The sequence below is a fragment of the Pinus tabuliformis genome, chromosome 7 (assembly GCF_031772625.1).
Source record: "Pinus tabuliformis cultivar Carrire ecotype Pingquan chromosome 7, CPIR1, whole genome shotgun sequence".
In the NCBI taxonomy this organism is placed as follows: domain Eukaryota; kingdom Viridiplantae; phylum Streptophyta; class Pinopsida; order Pinales; family Pinaceae; genus Pinus; species Pinus tabuliformis.
Window position 1 is genome coordinate 34522024 of NC_142293.1, and position 21038 is coordinate 34543061.

Here is a 21038-nt window from a genome sequence, read left to right on the forward strand (position 1 = left end):
GAGCATGGAGAAGGCCTTGTAGGGGTTTTCTTACCTTCATAAGTTTAATGTAGTAGTTATTACTTGTAGGGTTCAACTCTTTTATACTTTTCTCACTATGTCTTGTTGAGGAAATTTTTCTATTTGTCCTTCAATGTGGACTTGAAGTGCTTATATGTTCATGTATGCTCCTTTTCAGATGGAGTACAAGGTATTTGTAGGAGACACCTTGTGTTGTTGATGTTTTCATGACTGACTGTAGGTTTTCATGATTTTTATGTGAGATTTATTTGCAAGAGAATATTTCCATGTAGGGGAAATAACCACATGTTTTATCAACAAACTTCTGTGTACTCCTTTTCCACTAAATATATGGAGCAGTCTAGCTATGTTGGAAGGGCTAGAGATGTAGCGTAGGAGGGGTGAAATCCATCACCAAATCCTTTGTTAATATCTTCATGAATTCTTGTATGATTTAGGTGATGTTGTGTTGCTTATGCTTAAGTTCACACATGAAAATTAACTCATAACTTGAAGAGACCTTTTGGAAAACATGTTTTGTGTTAAGACCCATTTTTCCTTGCAAAGCGTTGGAGAACGATCCTTGTTTTTAGGAAGAGGAAATTGACCCCCTCCTCCATTTTTAAATCAAGGCAAGACCAAGTAGAAAACAAGATAAAACCATGAAAAAAAATAGCAATATGAAACTACAAGCAAAGTGGTAAGGCCATAGACTAGACATAAACAAAACTGCAAATCAAGCACAAAAAAATCACAAAGCACTAAAAGCACAAGACTAGGACAAGAACCATGACTCAATCCCATGAGTTCCCAATGCTTCCAAAGGAAATATCAACCCAAGCCTTCTTTAAGATTTCATGGTAGTCTCCTTTACCATGCAATGCCCTTCATCATACTGTCATAAACACATAACTATCAGTGTATAAACAAATATACAGTATACCAGTTACCTTACCTTGATGTGCCAAGCACACTGCCTTGTAATTGAACACATCCATGCTATCTCTCAAGGGACTCCAATTCCCTTGACGAATCCAACTATAACTAGAAACTAGTTGTTATACCTATCAAATACATATTCAGGAAATTGACGCATAACCACATAATGTCAGACGAAATCAAGGTTAAGATGACTTCATATATTGATGCAAGCACCCATTCATTTGGAATCGTAGTTTCCAAATATAGCCAAAGGAATTATCACCCAATTCCTTTATTTTAACTTTTCTCTTGCTGCAATTGAGTTTTATTATCTTCTAACACATCGCATAGTTGTTAGTTATATAAACAAATCAATTGTTACCTTGTCATGCTAATACCTAGCATGTTTCCCTGCAACTTCTCACACATCTCAATCACATGTTCCAAATATCAATTCATCATGTCTATTTATTTGAAATCAACCTTTACCAAGACTAACAAACATATCACAATCAACTAACAGTCACTACTCATAATACTACAACTAGCACCCACTTACACTCAAGTACATATAAATTGCTCTCAACATATATGTGTTAGCACGATCATCTTAAAGCAAGATCACTTCTTCATGCAATCTTATAGATACAAACTCATATCATGCAACTAATCAAACATTCAAAAAACAAATAGACGAAAGAATAAATGCCAAACACTCAAACACTAAATAGATGACATAATCAAACATTCAAGCACCAAGTAGACAACATAAGCAAACTCATACCTTAATGTATCTCAGGGGATGTTATCTTGTCTACACAATCAATCTAGATTAGCATGATATAACTTCACAACATATCAAATCAAACGTAAATAAGATCACGATGTCCATAACAATAACTAGTTAGCATGTTCACATCATAAACTCATAAACAAATGTCATTCATGCATAACAATCACATATGCACAGTCAGTCTGGATTAGTACAACATAATATCACAAATAGGTCGAATCATACCCGAATGTCATAACCCTAACCATATGCATAGGAAAATCCAAATTATCTTGATACATATAACATCAAGATCTTAAATGAAATGACCATAATCATCATGGGTACAACTATAATGCATATAACAACAAGTTACTACCATTCATGACTATCTGACACATATGAATATGATCACATTTATTAACTAGCATCTAACATGTATGTAACCATAACATCAATAAAATGGAAGGCATATACATAACCATAATGCATATAAAAACCTTTAACCAACATACCTACATACCCACCATACAAAACTGTATGACGATATGCTCTTACCCTATGGTCCTATGTTGTAACCTCGCTTTGATGATCTACATCTCTTGCTTCATCTCGCCCAACACATTAGCATCATAACATACCAATAACATCATGATGATGCATGACCACAACAATAACTATCAAAATGCATCTCTTACCTACTATACCTGCATAACCATGACAATGCATGCATAAGAACATATAGACACTGACATGCATAACAAATTCATATATGACTAACATGCATTCATGAAAAGAACATACCAACAAAAAAATCTTCAACTCCTACATGAAAATACAACTATAACAATGACCACTACCACGCATACATAACAAGCACCTATACAACCTACATGCATGCATGACAAACACATTCCAACCATCCAGTCCAAGTGTTGAACCATGCTTTGATACCACTCTATAACACCTTCCTCCTACATTTGCCCAAGCTAACCGGTCCACTAGGGTAAACATGTGATGAGAGGCTATGATGTAATTCAACTCCCCATGTACAATTAAGGAAGTGGAACCGACAAAGCAAAACCATTCTGACCTTCCACACATGCTACATAACCTTTAGGAGCAAACCAACCCTTCTAGGTGACCAACCCTTGAGACAACTTGACATTTTACTGATATGGACCCTTAGTCACTCCCATGAAAAGCCATGCATGCGACTAAGGCCTTCCAGTCGCTCCCATAGCAAGGCATGGCAATGACTGTGGACTTTTTCAAATAGTTTTGTGCCAACGACCCCATATTCTAAGCCACTTTTTCAGGGTTAGCTCTTAGGCCATTGCCCAAAACTTCTTGAAACCTTCAGAAATGATAAATAACAATGGAATAAGGCTACTAATGAAATCACTTGTACAAGTACTTGATTTTACCCCTAATAGCCATGACAAACATTTCCTCAAATATGTCACAATATGTAATCTACAAGTCATAACAATAGATTTGAGCATAGGGGTCTCATACTTATATGATATTCATAAGGAAGCATTGTTGCCTTATCAAGATAGTTGCATTATCATCTGTTAGGTAATATAGTCAGTGTACATTCATTTGCTAATCAAAATATGATAATAGCCATACACCAAGTTTGTCATACAACATACTCATAACTAACATATAACCAAAAAAAATGACAAGGATACAACAACCATAAAAATCACACATGAACCAATACATTTACACATGAAATACCAAGAAGAAAGAACTCTTATTAATGAATGCATAAGCTAACCAGGTTTGAGACTTTCACGAACCACTTGACCATAGATTGGGTTGAACCAAATATTTCTTTCAACCAATCATCCCTGTGCCATATTCCAAGCATGAATGTGGGTCTCACAAAAAACTAACCGGGTTTCCTCATGATTTACCGCAATCCCCACTAGATCACTAAGGCCCTAAACAAGCATAGATGCCTCTGAATCTCTCCACCTACACCATGAGGAATTTTCTAGTATCCTAGTCTCTAGGCTTTACTGTATATCCCACCATTCATCAGTCAAGGATTCCTAGGCCTAATGGAGACTCCACCCTCCAGGATTAACCGTATATCTTGCCATTCACCGGTCGAGGAGTTGGCCTGATCGGGGGCTTACACATCTAAGCTTTACTGTGTATCCCGCCATTCACCAGTTGAGGATTCCTAGGCCCACCGAGGTACACAAAATCTGATTTTACCGTAATCCCACCTTCTCTGGTCCAGGTATTTCTAGGCTTTGTGTTCTTCTTCAGAGACCACCTCACTGAGTTTCAAAACCATCCGACAAACCATCTTAACCCAATAAAAGAGAACCCGTCACACCATGGCTATTTGGAAATGGAAAGGCAAGGTTGAAAATCACTATCACACTTGGCAAAACCCATGCCAATGACTATAAGAGAACCAAATACACACATGCATGTACCATGCATGCCAAACCAAATAAGGAAATCACACATGCAAATCGATACCTGCAAGTAATCTTGCTCTTCATTGCTTTATATTTGCTTCCATTTGTCTTCTTTGTCCTTCCTTTGGTTTCCTTGATCCAATGCTAGAGTGCTACAAGAATTATCTAAGTTTCCAAGAGTGTGAAAGATAGAGAATAGAGAGAGAGCTCCAAAACCGATCTGATAAAAAAGCTTGTGAACTGGTCCTTAGAAGCATTTTTTATTAGTGAGACTCATATTTTCTTCATTTTCCATTATTTTCCTTCATTTTCCTCATATGAAACCTATGACCTTTCAACTTCCTTTTCTCATAATTTCCATTATTTTCATAAATAAAATGCCAATTAATGCCACTTTCCTTTTCAAAGCCTTTTTCATTGCCTTTGCCAATTTTCTTAGCCATAATAAAGCAATGAACACCCACACTAGGTTGTTTTTCCCAACATTCAGCTTGGAATATGTGTCCCATGACCTTGATTATTATTTTTCCTTTATTAACTTTATTACATGGAATTTTAACCCGAGGCTATTACATTATGGGTTAAGGGGTTTCATCCTTTTTAGAAAGAAAACTTTATATATGATTTTTATAAATGGGTGTTCTAAAGTCAGCTAATTGCACTTAGCATCATGGTTCTTGGTTATGCTTCTCTATGGTTTACATTGAGTTTAAGTATACTCTAGTTCTATCATTGTACCCTTGTTTACTTAGTTGGCTCTAGTTATCCAATGCTCAAAGGTTTTTTGAAATTGAACTTGCAAATATGGATTACAATAATCAACAAGCAATGAGGAGAATCCTAAGGTTTCATGAGACAATTTCAAGGTAAAAAGTATTCCATTTTCTCTATTATAGCAAAGATGTATGAAAATGAGCAACAATTTGCAAATCTTGATGCAAAATGTGTTATGCTAAGAATTTTTATTATCTATTTGAGTAAACATCAAACATGTTTATTGAGGGGCTCCCAATTAAAGGGTGTTAGTCAAATTAAGACAAAAAGATTTAAAAGAAGAGGATATGATCCATGCTATTTGAAGACATGAAGATAGGAGAACATAAACTTGTGCCATTTCATATCTTTTGATTACACTATATTTTTTAAAGACATTTGTATATTACTTAGTCTTTTTAAGAATAAATAAATATAAACTTTGTATTTTTGGTTTTGAAATATAATTCTTATTATGCCTGCCATCAATAGGTATTACACAATAGGTATTGAGTTGACCACATATTAGTTTAGTCAAACAAGTAAAATATTTTACAATTTAACAAAGTATAACTTTTTTTTTCTTTTTTTTTTTTTTACAAATTTTTATATTGACATTTGTCTATAATGTTATTAGCTGTAAGTTTGGAGATGTTATTAGAAAATGCCTTGTAATGCGCGTAACATGACCTGCAACATTTATTCAATTCTTTGTACCTCCTATGCTCCTTGCTATCATATCATCGTAATCTCTCACTGCATATAAGGTGGAAGACATTTAAGAGTATTTGAATCTAGATCTATCTGAATATTGATTTATCAACGACGACACACATCACACGTGTGGCAGATTGGTCAATCAATCATAAGTATTGAAATGACATATGGGTAAACATAGTTGAGCTTTCGAACATCTACCAACTGATAACTCTCGAGCAAAGCCTTTGTTCCCTTCTTGAATAATTCCATTTTTTAAATGCTTTGAGATAGGACCCACCGCTTGCCCCTTTTGAAAATTAAGTACAATTTTATTTGGCCGAAAAAATAGATGAGGTAGATCCCCAGTGAGAATTTTAGTCAAAAACATTGAAATCACTAGAATCATGTAACATCCTCCTCCCACATTTACCCAAGTTAAGCGGTTCGTTGGGGTAAACATGTGATGTGAGGCTACTATGATCTGATTCAACTCCACATGTACAATTAAGGAAGTGGAACCAACACCACACAACCAATCTAACCTTCCACACATGCTACAAAACCTCCAATCGCTCTCACAGTAAGGGCATGCAAATGACTAGGGTCTTTTTCAGCTAGTTTTGAACCTGCAACCCCGGATTCTATACCACTTTTTCAAAGCAAGGACTTAGGCCACTGCCCATAAATTCATGAAACCTTCAGGAATGAAAAGTAACAGTGAAACAATGATACTAATGCAAATACTTGAACAAAGACTTGAATGGACCCTTGTTATCCATGACATGAATTTTGTCAAACATGTCATAAATATGCATTCTACAGGTCATAACAACTTATATGAGCATAGGGGTCTCATACTTATCTAACAATCACTAAGAAGCATTGATGCCTTATCACATTAGTTGCATTATCATCTATTAGGTCATATATTCAATGTTCATTCATTTACAAATCAAAACATGAATAGAGCCATACCTCATCACTCTCATAAAACATACTCATAACCAACATATAAAAAATATAAATTATAAGGATACAACAACCATATAATCCACATATGAGCCAATACATTTACACATGAAATACCAAGGAGAAGGAACTCTTATTAATGAATGCAAAAGCCAACTAGGTTTTGGATTTCCCTAAACCACCCAACCATAGATTGGCTGAACGAAATCTTTCTTTCAGCCAATCACCCCCATGCCATATTCCAAGCATGAATGTGGGACTCATAACCAAAAATCAACTAGGGATTCCTAAGGCTACACCACCTCACCCTCAGCAATAGAACCATGCTTTACCGCAATCCACACCAGATCATTAGGCCCTCAACAAGCATAGATGCCATCAGATTTATCCACCTACACCATGAGGAATTTACTGTCATCTAGTATTTAGGATTTACCACAATCCACAGACTCAGGGATCACTGGGCCATAATCGAGACACTACCCACCACGCGAAAAAGGGGGAGGGTGCAACACTAGGACTTCTCGGGAGGTCACCCATACCAATACTACTTTAGCCCAAGTGCGCTTAACTCTAGAGTTTTGATGGGATCTAGTGCATTAATGCTGGTATGATCGCACCTGCAAGGAACACGCCCCCTACCCCTCTTCAACGGGCACCACATAAAAACAGGGGAGGGTGCAAGACTAGGACTTCCCATGAGGTCACCCATCCCAACACTACTCTAGCCCAAGCATTCTTAACTACGAAGTTCTGATGGGATCCAATGCATTAACATTGGTATGATCGCACCTGCAAGGATCATGTCCCCTCCCCCTCTTCAATAGGCACCACACAAAAAGGGGGGAGGGTGCAACACTAGGATTTCCAGGGAGGTCACCCATCCCAATATTACTCTAGCACAATCGGACTTAACTACGGAGTTCTGATGGGATCCGGTGCATTAACGCTAGTATGATCACACCCGTAAGGATCTTGCCCCCTACCCCTCTTCAATGGAGACCCGCGAGCCATGGGGACTGTTGGTGTCTAAGTATGGACAAATTATCCACTCCTTTTCCTACATTAATGTATCAATCTGGGTGCGTATTCTTTTCAAGGAAACACGCAAGGTATATGCAGGGGCAAGGTTATGATCGGTCCTCAACCAAGGTTTCGTGATTGACAATCAAAAAATTGCTAAAACAGAAGTAAAAACTCAACTGCAGAATGTAAAAAGGTATTCAAAGTTATCTAAGAGATCTGTAATAGCGACAAGAAATAAAATCAACAATAGAAAATACACACAACATAAGAAAACACGCAGCACCTGATCAGAAGAGCGGGCCCAGCTCTCTGATAAGGGCTGCGTTACTCACATCGAGCGATATATCAGCAAAAGGGTTTATATCTTATTAATTTTAATAATGTTGTTACAATACCATACAGGGTCTCCTCTTGATACAGGAATGACCTGTCTTTTATACAATACAAAGGAGAATAATTCTCCCAAAACCTAGCAACTATATGCCCAAAGATATACATCAGTTTTATCGCAGCACTAGCGCCAAGAGAGCAAGAACAGGAATGGTCAAAAACAGGTTGAAAGCAACTGCAATCAGTTATGCTGCTTCGTCGTGGTTGATTAGCTGCTGTGAATTGCAGAACTGCTATGATATGCTACGCGGTCAACACCTGTGCTCCATAATTTGCGATCATCACAAGTTTTAGTGGTTTGTGTAAGTAGAAACCTTCATGACTCTACTTCATTAATTAAATATCCCAAGAGACGATAAAGTGCAATTACCTCATAATGTTACATAGTAAATATATGCGAATGAATGCAAAAAGGATGAAAAGAGGAGTGGAAATGCAAGGAAAAGATAGGCCAATTTAGTGCCCAACATCTCCCCCCAACTAACCTTTTGCATGCCCTCGTGTAGCTCACCGTCTTCGTAGGTCTAGGTTGGATAGGCTTTGTGCTTCCTGAAGCCAGGCGAGATCATATTCCTCGGCCATTTCTGTTCCTAGAACCTTGAACCCTTCCGAGAGGAGAACTTCCTTCCACCAATCATTTGGTACATTATAGGCTGGGGTGTAGTTTTTTGCTGGCAGCCATAGAATAGGGTACTAGAATTGAATTCCCATCCATTGGACCCCACTGTTTGGATGCACGCCACATATCTTGGCACCCGACTGAGTGCTCGTGAAAAATTTGGTGCTCCAAACAATTCTCTGTTTTGGACAGATGTGGGTGACATCATCCACCTCTTCTAACAACTATCCAGGGCCTCAGCTTGAAACGTGACCAATTTTTTGACACAGATATTGACGCACCACTTTTGTGTCCTCAGCATTCGTTCCTTGTTTCCCATAATTTCCAAAAATGTAGTGTGCTTATTATACATAGTCACTGATCTCTCGGGTTCTCTGCTCACCATAAAAGGCTTCGTGGCCTGATTTGACTCGAACGTGTCAGAAGCCTTCTGCCAACTTATCTGATTAAAAGTGTAAGTGGTGAGGGCCCTTAAATGAATGTCCCCCACATATGGAACTGGATTAAATTCTCTTTCAACACACAATAGATACCCATGCATATAAATCTCGCACATCAAGTGTTGATTTGGCACATCATGGGCTCTCAATATCCGGAGGAACTGTACACCTTCCTCAATCTCATGACTAATTTATTTCTGGATGCTTTCCAAACAAAAGAAAAGAAAGCGCTCATGAAAAAATAAAGAGTAACAGGAAGTAGGAGGGCTACATGCCATCACTTCCTATGCTAAATGGAGCATTTGCTCTTTATCAATTTTTAACTCTGCTACTTGCCTTTCCAACTGCTCCACCTTGAATTGCTACTTTGCATGCCTCAATCGCATTATATAAATGCACTCTACATATTCAAAGATAGCTGTGGATGCTTTCTCTTGGGATTTCCTAGCTTCATTCTGATATCGCGCTGCGATGGATTTCCAGGTCTGTACCTTAACCAACAAAGAAAACTCACGGCCTTCAAACAAATATTCTATCGGGTCTATTTGAGTGGCAACAGAAGTTGTTGCCGCTTCATCTACCTGTGTCCCTGCTTCGGTCGTCATGGTTTTGGGCTTCTTAGCCCGCCGATTGTATTTCTTCACTTGGTTCTTCAACCAGTGCATCTGTTTCCTCAGCCTCTTAACCTCTATTTTGAGTCACATCGTTTCTTTAAACTAAAGATGATATTTCTGCTTCATAGGAAGCCTTTGTTGTTCACACAACTCAACCCATTCTTGCTTAACCACCACCTCATCTGGTACTGCAGCTAATTTGACAGGTGGTGATTTACCTGAGGGAGTATCCATAGGGTTACTCAATGGGGCTTTTTTGCTTGGTTTCTCTTCCTGGGCAGCAGCCATTTCCTTATTGTCTCCTACGTCACCTTGTTGTGAAGCTATCTCGATAGGTGGCGGGCTTTCCAGGTTCCCTCGTATCAAAAAAATCTACCTCTTCCTCTGTTTTGGGTTCTTGAGAGAGGTCTTTGTGGGGATCTTGTGGCCAACAAGCCTGTAGCAGCTGGTCCCTTCTTCGACCCATCATAATTCAAAATCGACGGAACGACCACCTCCTCTTCTGTATGTCGAGCAGAGTGAGACACCCTTACTCCTTTCGGAATGGAGAAGTAAGAGGAAAATTGAAAGAATTCTCCTACTTGATCTATCTCGGCCCCAGTTGTGGTCTCAAGCTCTTTCCCTCTGTCTACAGCATCTCCGCTCCGGGTTAAAATCCCTGCCTGTGCAATCCATTGTTCTGAGGTTGACACTGGTTCTTGTGGAACAACATCAATCTCAACATTTAATTCCTCTGTGGTCTCTAGAGTCAGACAGGTTGATGGTGGTTCTTGTGGGACACCACCTTCCATGTCCAACATTTCTTGAACAGATGATGTTGGCACTGTTTCTTCCAGCAATGCATTGATCTAGATGGATTCTTGCATAATCACATCGATTCAATCCATTAAACCTCTATCCTCTTCTTCTGTTGGCCCCACAATTCTTTCAACTTCGGGCCCTTCTCGTTTTGGTTCGTCTTCCTCCATTGGTTCTACAGTTGAGGGTGGTTCTTATGGGACACCCCCGGCCGCAATATTAATGAATTCCTCCACCTCAACCTGATGTGGTCCCTCTTCACTTATTATAGTGCTGCTGATTTTCTCTATTGGCTCTATAGTCGAGGCTGATTCTTGAAGGATAGCCTGGATCGTGGTGCAAGTGGCCCTTTCAATATTGGCCCCTTGCTGCAGCACTTCTTCTTCCATTGGTTCTGAGGTCGAGCCTGGTTCTTGTGGAGCAACCTCGACTGTCCTCCTTGGTTCACGCTCCTGATTCTGTTCCCACTCTTCAAGTTCCATCTCCATTTCCTTTGGTTCCTCTTGATCTATGTATTCATCCTCTGCTTCGGTTCCTTCCTCCATCGCTTCCGGCTCTTCCTCTCTAGCAGCTCTAGCAGCCATTATTTCTTCCTCTATAGAATCCTAGAATGTTTCCCACGAGATTTGAAATCGACCAATTGCATGCATGACTAGCAGCCAGACCATGCCATGGTTGGTAATGACTGCTGTCACTTGTCGCGAACGCCGAGAAAAGTGCGCCATCAGCTGGAGACTTCTTAACAGGAAGAAAGGCATATTCAATGAGAAGGCTTTCGCCTGTGGGAACTGGAGGTGAGCCAATATTCTGAAATGGTATTTAAACATGGTGGTATACCTCCCCTCGCAGGTTATGTATCTCATTACAAAACTTTCTACCTCACCCCATGGGTGTGGTAATGAATTTCGGTCATACCCCTGGCCCTTCTGAACAACATTTTCTCTAGCCTGCAAGAATGCTTCGGGGAACTTCGGAAGGGTGGTTCTTCGTGAAAACCATTTCTACCCCCTACTGGGGTAGCCCGCTGACCTCTACAATGGTTTCTTTTGTAACAGGGATTTCTATCCCTCGGACCCGAGAGCTCTCTTCCTCTAAATTGAGTGCGAATTTAATCGTAATTGCCTCGTTAAATCCTTGCAACTTGTCAAAATAGACGTTCCACCCTACATTTTTGAAGACCTACCATACTTCTGGATTGTTTTTGACCATTGTCGTGCCCTCCAGATCATGGCGCATAGCCAGCCCACCCATCACTGTAAGAACTAGATCAACACGATGGGTACAGTTGGCTGGTAGGGGGAGAGTAACAACAACCCAACTGACGATGACAATATTATTAGCATGGTGGCTGCGGGGTGAAAGGATGATAATAATGATTGGTACGCCTTGAAAAACACAACAATTAATGGCAGGGTGTGGCAGTACAGGTGAATGATTATGGCAATTGAATACAACGTACTGGGGAAATGACCAGTAAAGTTCTTGGCGTATGATTTCAAATTCCAATGCATGGGAATCATGATTACAAAATCGCACAATTTTTTTGGTTTCCGTTTTCATTGGATTTGGTAATGATGTGATATGATTACAATTTTAGGTACGCCGTCGTTTCTTTATGACGAGACCCCCAACTTAAATGCGGCCATCCGCGGCACGTACTAGTCCCTGTTTTGGAATACTTTAATTAAATCAGTAAGAGTCAATGAACGCGTACCTCGTGACTTTCCTGGCGGTGGAGTAGCAGCAAAGATAACCAGTGGAGTAACGACAATAGTGAAGTAACAGCGTTGACGGAGTAACAACATTGGTGGAGTAACAACACAGTGGAATAACAACACGACGGAGTAACAACAACCACAGAGTAACAACACCGATGGAGTAACAGCAACGATGGAGTAACATCAACGGTGGAGTAATAGCACCAACGGATTAACAACACCAGTGGAGTAACAACACCGGTGGAGTAACAACACCGGTGGAGTAACAACAACAGTGAAGTAACAGCACCGACGGAGTAACAACAACCAGTGGAGTAACATCAACAATGGAGTAACAACAACAGTGGAGTAACAACACCAATGGAGTAATAGTAATGGCAGAGTAACAACAATAGTGGAGTAACAACACCGGCGAAGTAACAACAACGACTGTTACTCGAAAAATTTCTCCGTTTCTCCTTGTCATAATTCAGTTCTTATTCCTACAAAAAGGCAAACAAGTAAGTAGTAACAACATATTATTATTATTATTTATTTATTTGTTTATTTTTAAAAGGTAGAGGGAGCATTCTCTACACCAACATCCATCAAACTAGATGTATCAGAAAGATGTTTTATGGAGGCATCTTTAGAAGTTGGATGGTGGTATAACTTCAGATGGTGTCATTCACTAGGAAAGAAGTACGATTTTCATCTACTGTAACCAATCTGACTGTGCCATTGGTGAACCCATCTTCCACTTCATAGGGTCCCATCCAACGAGTGCGAAGCTTTCCTTTAAAATCTTTGAACCGGGAGTCATATAACAATGCCCAGTCCCCTGTATGAAACACCTTATTCTTGATAAATTTATCATGCCATTTCGTTCTCTGCTGTTGGAAAACAGTAGTTCTCTGGACAGCTACTGAATGAATCTTGTCTAACTCATTGAGTTGTTCCAGCCGGTGTTTCTGGGCCTCTGATAAGTTTAATCCCACTTCCAAAGCTGTTCTGAGCATATTGATCTCGAATTCAACCGGAAACAAGGGAGATTTCCTGTAAACTAGCTCAAATGGTGAAAACCCAGTTGTATTTCACCATGTCGTCCTATAAGCCCAAAGAGCTTCTGGGAGTTTCTATGACCAATCCCGTCAATGACTTGCTACAATTTTTGTCAAGATATTCTCGAATACCTTGTTTGTACTTTCTACCTGTCCATACACTTGGGGATGGTAAGGAGTTGTCACTTTGTGTTTGACCCCATATTTCTGCATAAGCCTCTCTATCATGTGGGATGTGAACTATGCTCCTCCATATGAAACAATTTCTCTCGGGGTACCATATCGGGCAAAAATCTCTTCAAAAAGGAAGTCTGCCACCACCTGTTTTGTTTCTTTCGCAACCGCTCTGGCTTCCACCCACTTAGTCACATAATTAGTACAGACTAGGATGTGAACCTTCTGATGGGAAAGTGGGTTGATGGGTCCAACAAAATCGATGGCCCATTTCTCAAAAGGTTCCAAGACTATCTGGGGCTGTAATGGCATTTCATCTGATTTCCCAGGTTGTCCCATCCGTTGACAGCTGTCACATCTTTGGACATAATCTCTAGCATCACGGAAGATAGAAGGCCAGTAGTATCCCATTTGCAGCATCTTATTGCCTATTCTTTTATCTACAAAATGTCCTCCACAAGGCCCACTATGGGAAGCCTTCAATATCTCATAGATATCATCCTCTGATACACATCGTCGAATCTGTTGATCCACCCTCGTATGAAAGAGGTATCCTGCCATCCATGAATATCGGGTACTATGATGAATAATTTTCCATTGGTCCTTATATGAAAAATGATGAGGTACCTTTCCTGTAGCAAGATAGTTAGCAATATCTGGATACCACGGAGTGTTAGCAGAAATTGCAAAAAGATATTCATCTGGAAAGATATCTTCGATAGGTGTAATTTCGGTATTGCTTTCTAATCTAGACAGAAAATCAGCAACCGCATTGTCCTTTCCTCGTTTATCTACTATGGTAATATCAAATTCTTGAAGTAGCAAAAGCCATCTTGTAATACTACCAGGAGTAACGGGTTTATTCATCAGATACCTAATGGCTGCATCATCTGTGTGTACAAAGGTGGGGTAACCAGTGATATAGTGTTGGAACTTGTTGATGGCATAGATGACAACAAGGAATTATTTTTCAATCACTGTGTAGTTTAACTCAGCAGGGGCCAAGTTCTTGCTAACATAGTAAACTACATATGGTACCTTATCCACCTGCTGCCCCAAAACTGCCCCAACTACTGTCTGGGAAGCATTAGCATGAATATGGAATGGTAATGCCTAGTCTGGTCCTCTAAGGATCGGAGCACTACAAACCAATTCCTTGATCTTCACAAAGGCTGCATCACAGTCATCTGTCCACACAAAGTCTGCATCTTTTGTCAGTAATTGAAAAAGCGGATGTGCTGTTTTAGCAAAATTTTCTATAAAGCGCCTGTAATAACCAGCACAACCGATAAAGCTACGTACCTGAGTGGGTGTTTTGGGTATTGGAAAATGTTGTATTACCTTTATCTTAGCTGGATCCATCTGGATTCCTACAACCGAAAGCAAGTGTCCCAGGACTATTCCTTCATTCATCATCATATGGCATTTCTCCGTACTTAAGGAGACATGTGCCTGCTTGCATCTTTCAAGAACTTTTTCTAGCTTCCCCAATGCTTCTTTGAATGAATCTCCATATGCCGTGAAATCATCCATGTATATTTCAACACTATCATCCATCAGATCAGAGAAAATCCCCAAAATTGCCCTCTGAAACGTTGCAGGTGCATTACAAAGACCAAATGGGAGGACTCTGTATGAAAGCATTCCCTAGGGGCATGTAAATGTGGTCTTATCCTGATCTTTAAGAGTTATCTGGATTTGGTTGTACCCACTAAATCCGTCCAGGAAGGAAAAAAACTTCTTCCCCACTAATGTATCCAAGACTTGGTCAATGAATGGTAATAGAAAATGGTCTTTCTGAGTTGCCTTGTTTAATTCTCTGTAGTCCATGCATATTTGCCATTTACCATTTTTCTTAGGGACCATTACCAATGGGGAAACCCATTAGCTGTCTGAAATGGGGTAGATAAATCCCACGTCCAACAGCTTTTGGAGCTCTTCCTTAATAATGTTTTTCAGGGCAGGGTTCATTCTTCTCTGGGGTTGCCTTACAGGACGACAATCCTCCTTAATGTATATGTGATGAGTGCACAAATTAGCAGGAATTCCCTTCATATCTGAGTAGTCCCAGGCGAAGGCTTCTTTATGTTTTCAAAGAACATGCAGGAGTTGTTTTTTCTGGGAATCCGACAACTCTGGATTGATATTCAGGGTTTTCCCTGGTTCTATTTCCATGGAAACACTGTCATGGGGCATAGTTGTAGGTAGCTCCTCAAATTCATCTGTTGTTCCAATACTTTCTTGAGTTTCACAGCTCAAGACAGACTCCAGGATTTGCCGATTCAAATCTAAAACAAAACAAGGATCACTGATAAAGGTAGTAATTACGTCATCTTCTGTTTCATGTTTCAATTGGAGGGCCTTCCCAATAGTGAGAATTGGTCTTAACTCCTCATTTTCTGATTCAGAATCTTTCTTGTGTATAGATTTCTTGTGGCCTGCTGATTTTGCTGATGGGTTAGGTTCTGCGGGAGGATATAACACTAGATTCTTAGTGTTTTGTCCAATATAAGCATCTGCGGTTGCCAACCGTGGTCTTCCCAGAATCAAGGGATGGCCTCCAGTGGGAGATTGCGTTCGGAGTACTATGAAGTCCATAGGGTAGTGCCATGGATCAACTGAAATCGTGATATCTTCTAATTTCCCTACTGGTTTTACTGTAGATCGATCTGCCAGTTCTAACACCGTAGGTGTATGTTTCAAGTTACGAAGTCCTAATGCATGCATGGTTTCAACAATGATGGCATTTATGGTAGCGCCCAAATCTACCATTACATTTGGAATTTCTACCCCATTAATGTGCACGATCAAAATTGGGTTCTCGGGATCCATATACTTTACAAGCATGGACCTTCCCATCATGAAATCTGATAGTTTCCCCATTATGTGAATGGTGAGCAGATCTCTTGATTTCTTTTTAGGCTTCTTAGCACAATATTCCCTAAGAGTTTTCACATATATAGGTACATCCTTCATGGCTTGTAGTAGGGGAATCTTGACAAATAAATTCTGTAACTCCCCTAACAAGTCAAACTTAGTTTGAGTTGTTGGTTTACTCACAGCCAATCTTTCTGGATAGGGCGGTTCATCTTGGTGTTTTTGAGTAGCTAGCGGTTAAGGAGGTGTATGATTTTTGTTAACTTGGTTTGGTTCCTCTCCGACCATTTCTGGTTCCATCTCCTCACTGTCAATTTGCTCAATGATAACTAGTGAGGGCTGAGTGCCTACGGGCTTCCCAGATCGTAAATGCATCTCATAGAATTATGCGATGGAGATGCTGTATGAAGGCAGGTTGAGGGTGTCAGCTTGCCGAGCCCCTTTATTGTTAGGATTCGGATTGGGTTGGATAGGGAGTTGAGGATGAATAGGCTGATTACCACGGGGCACATAAGAGGGCAACTGAAGTTGCTATTGTGGCATTAACTGGGAAAAATGACCAGGAGGGGAAGGTCCCCGCTAGTTCGGAGCCCACGAGGAGCTTGAACTAGCTTGAGGAGCCCACTACTGCCAAGGTGGAAATTGGTATTGGAGCCATATGGGCGGGTAAGGCATAGTCTGGGGACCCATATTGAAATTGCTAAAATATTGAGATGGATCTGGAAACATACCTTGATTTCCCATTGACGGCCAAGGTTGCCATGGCTTTTTAGGTCCCATAAAGTACAACTGCGCCATATCTTCTCCTGTCCCTTGAAAAATTGCTTTTAGGCCTGGCAAAGATGGGCATGAACTTGTCGCATGCTTCAATTCACAGATTGCACACTACTCTACAGAGTTCAATGGACATTCCCTCTGAGGGTGTTTCTTCCTGCATGTGGAGCAAAATATGGCCATAGTTCTTTCCAATTCAAGATGGTTCTGTTTTACCTGCAGTGTGTCTATCTGTTCAGACAAGGTACTCAGCATATCAGTCCTTAGGTTGTCCAATAGGTTCCCAATTTATGCTTTTGTAACACCTCCGCCAGATACCTTCGTTGATCGAATCCCTTGTTTATTTCTTGCAACTCCTCTTGCGCACTGAATACACAACTCAAATATGGTATCAAGGTCCTCCTTTGATATATCTCCCTTTCTGACTATATTCAACAATTCCAAAGAGTCTTCTCGGAAGGCGCGGAGAAGGATAATTTTCGAAATTTCTTTATCCAGGTTAGAGTGACCTGACCTCTGCAATGTGTATTTAAAGCATTCCACACAGTCTTCCATATTTTCGTCCTCTTTCTGTATGAATTTAAAAAGCTCTTCTTTAATATCCCGTGATTTACATTAGTCTTGGTATTTCTCCAAGAAAGCAGTTCTCATTGCTTCCCATGTGGTGATAGAACTTCCCCCAAGACCCATAAACCACCACAAGGCTATCCCTTTTAGCGTAGCAGGGAAGATTTTCAATTTTTGAGCATCCGTTATGTAATCATACCCTCGACACACAATGTCAAATTCAAGCAAAAAACATGTCAGGGTCTTCTGAAGTAAGCCCATGGAAACTGGGTAAAGTTGTTAAAGGGATGGGCTTTATTGGTGCACCAGTCCCCAAATCCCCAATTGGGAAGTCAATAGTAGAGGTTGTAGGTGCCATGAATATCCTCCAGTACTCACTAGGGATTTCAGCTAGCTCGGCAGGAAGGGATTTTATCACAGGGGTTTGAGTTGCCTTAATAGCACTTCCTCTATCCTTTGGTGATAGAAATGTTTCTATAATCTCTTCCTCCTTGTCACAGTGGCTGGACCCTTCAGATCTCCTCTCTGCAATTCCTTCTTCCCTATTGGGATGGACAGTTCCTTTGGATTCTTTACTTGTAACTTCTTCTTCTTCTGTTACAAGCAATGGGATGCCTTTAGCAGGTGTATTGTTGCTTGTCTCTCCGGCTGCTGGAAGGGTCTATTGTATTGAACCGGCAGGGGGTGTTATGAACAACATTGGTTGATATACAGATTGTCCCTCCAATTTTGTTTGTGCACTTGGCCTCACGGCTGCACGAGAAGACGCCTCTGACTCAGCTTTTGCAATGATTTGCTGGATGTAGATGTTCCTTCCCAGATCATGTCTTCCCTTATTTGGGGATCTCCCTTTGCCCCTTTTATTTGGCTCTCTGTTCATACAAGTTGGTGTGGAGGTAGAAATCAAACCACAATGCTCAAGGCCTGGTGTAGGGCGTCAAAAGACCATTCCTTCCCCAGGACAAGAGATCACATTGAAGAGAGGGCAGTTAACAAAAGAAAAAAAGAAAAGAACACAAGAACCTAGGGTTCAGGACTTGGAGTAGGGCGTAAAAAGACTCCTCCCTCCCCGAGACAAGACCCCAATCAAGAAATAACACACACACAAGAAAACGTTAACACTTAAAGACTTGAAGTAGGGCATCAAAGGACCCCTCCCTCCCCAGGACAAGAGATTGGGTTTCTTGAAATCAAAACAAAAAATGCTAGGGAAAATCTAAGCTCAGAGCCTAGAGCAGGGTGTTAAAGGACTCCACCCTCCCCAGGGCAAGAGATCAGCCCTACTAAAATAAGAAAACAATAAAATCTCAAAATAAATGAAATACCTACACTCAGGACCTAGAGTAGAGTGAGAAAGCTCGTTCTCTCCCCAGGACGAGAGATTGACCCTTTGGTTAACACAGATCGTGTCTTGCACCTCGTTAGCCTCCCCGACAGCGGTGCCCAAATGTTGGTGTCCAGGTATGAACGAATTATCCACTCCTTTTCCTACATTAATGTATCAATCTAGGTGCGTATTCTTTTCAAGGCAACACGCAAGGTATATGGAGGGGCAAGGTTACGATCGGTCCTCAACCAAGGGTTCGCGATTGACAAAACATTGCTAAAACAAAAGTAAAAATTCAACTGCAGAACATAAAAAGGTATTCAAGTTATCTAAGAGATCTGTAACAGTGATAAGAAATAAACACAACAATAGAGAATACACACAACACAAGGAAACACGTAGCACCTGATCAGAAGAGTGGGCCCAGATCTTTGATCAGGGATGTGTTACTCACAATGAGCGATAGATCAGTAAAAGGGTCTATATCTTATTAATCTGAATAATGCTGTTACAATACCATACAGGGCCTCCTCTTGATACAGGAATGACCCGTCTTTTATACAATACAAAGGAGAATAATTCTCCCCAAAACCTAGCAACTATATGCCCAAAGATATACATCAGTTCTATCGCAACACTAGTGTTGAGAGAGCAAGAATAGGAATGGTCAAAAATGGGTTGAGAGCAGCTGCAATTAGTTATGCTACTTCGTCGTGATCGATCAACTATTGTGAATCACGAAACTGCTACGATATGCTGCATGGTCAACATCCGCGCTCCATAATCTGCGGTCATCACAAGTTTTAGTGGTTTGTGTAGGTAGAAACCTTCATGAATCTACTTCATTAATTAAATATCCCAAGAGACAATAAAGGGGAATTACCTCATAATGTTACACAGTAAATATATGCGAATGAATGCAAAAAGGATGAAAAGAGGAGTGGAAATGCGGAGAAAATATAGGCCAATTTGGTGCCCAACAGGGACTGTGTGGGGCCCATCCACGACCCTCGATTCGACACGGTTTGACACGATGTTCCCCCCTTCTCCCGGCGTAGCACAGTGCCTCCGCCTCTTCCCCAACCTGCTAGTGCCCTCAGCCCTACGGGGGGCCATCCTATTGGATGAAGAAGAAGAAGAAGAAGAAGGCGTAAGTTTCGCAGCCACCGACGACGCTGTGTAGATCTTGCTGGGCTTTCCATTAATGATCCATACATTTTTCCAAAAATTCAAATTCATAAAAATAATATGATTTGAACCTCTAACATACTTTCCTCATGACATATTTACTACAATCATGTGAATAATCTTGGGTTCATCTTCCATTCTCACAATATCTCACCTTTATTGTCTTAGAATTGTTACTTCCAACTAGGATGATAAATTGGCGTCTTGTTTCTAAACTCAAACTTTTGTGATTCATCACGATCAGAGAAAAAGCTCTTTCAGGTTAATCACACATGATTTCTTTGGAGTCAATGTTTTGATGAATCCGCGTGGACTACCTCATTGTGCGAAAAAGGGGGAGGGTGTAACACTAGGACTTCTCGAGAGGTCACCTATCCCAATACTACTCTAGCCCAAGCTTACTTAACTGTGGAATTCTGATGGGATCTAGTGCATTAATGTTGGTATGATCACACCCTCTAATCTAGGTGGATATTGGTGGCCACTTGCTTATTCCACCTAGAACCCCCAGTCAGTTTCTGTTAAACACACATGGATAGGAAAACAATAGGAAAGATAAATCAGTGAGTTCTTTTTTATTAACAAAAGATACACATTTATAGTACAATAGGTGACTCTTGGGATTCAGATCCCAAGGTCTCTTGGACTGCTTTGTCCATTCGAATTCCACACTAACCCTTTAGGATTAGGTGTCCAACATTCCCCCCCTTAATCCGAAGGGTTATGTATGAGTCCAAGAAGAGAGCTGTAATACAACATGTGCAAAAAATGCATGGCAGCACTAGGCTGAATGTGCTCTATGAAATGTTGGTAAAAAAGGGCGGTGGTTTAAGGATGACCACCAACACTGGAACGCTTAGTGCAGTTCCCGGAACTCTTCCAAAACTGGCAAGAAACTGAAGTTTTCTGCTAGAGGAAGTGATCCTAT

At 40.5% G+C, this 21038-nt stretch overlaps 4 pseudogenes; all 4 read right to left on the reverse strand.

The window, feature by feature from the left end:
- Positions 1 to 7061: 7061 nt before the first annotated feature.
- LOC149245108 (5S ribosomal RNA) lies at positions 7062 to 7180 on the reverse strand (annotated as a pseudogene).
- A 53-nt stretch (positions 7181 to 7233) lies between these two features.
- LOC149245109 (5S ribosomal RNA) lies at positions 7234 to 7352 on the reverse strand (annotated as a pseudogene).
- Positions 7353 to 7405: 53 nt separating this feature from the next.
- Positions 7406 to 7524, reverse strand: LOC149245110 (5S ribosomal RNA; annotated as a pseudogene).
- Positions 7525 to 20448: 12924 nt separating this feature from the next.
- LOC149245111 (5S ribosomal RNA) lies at positions 20449 to 20567 on the reverse strand (annotated as a pseudogene).
- Positions 20568 to 21038: the final 471 nt, after the last annotated feature.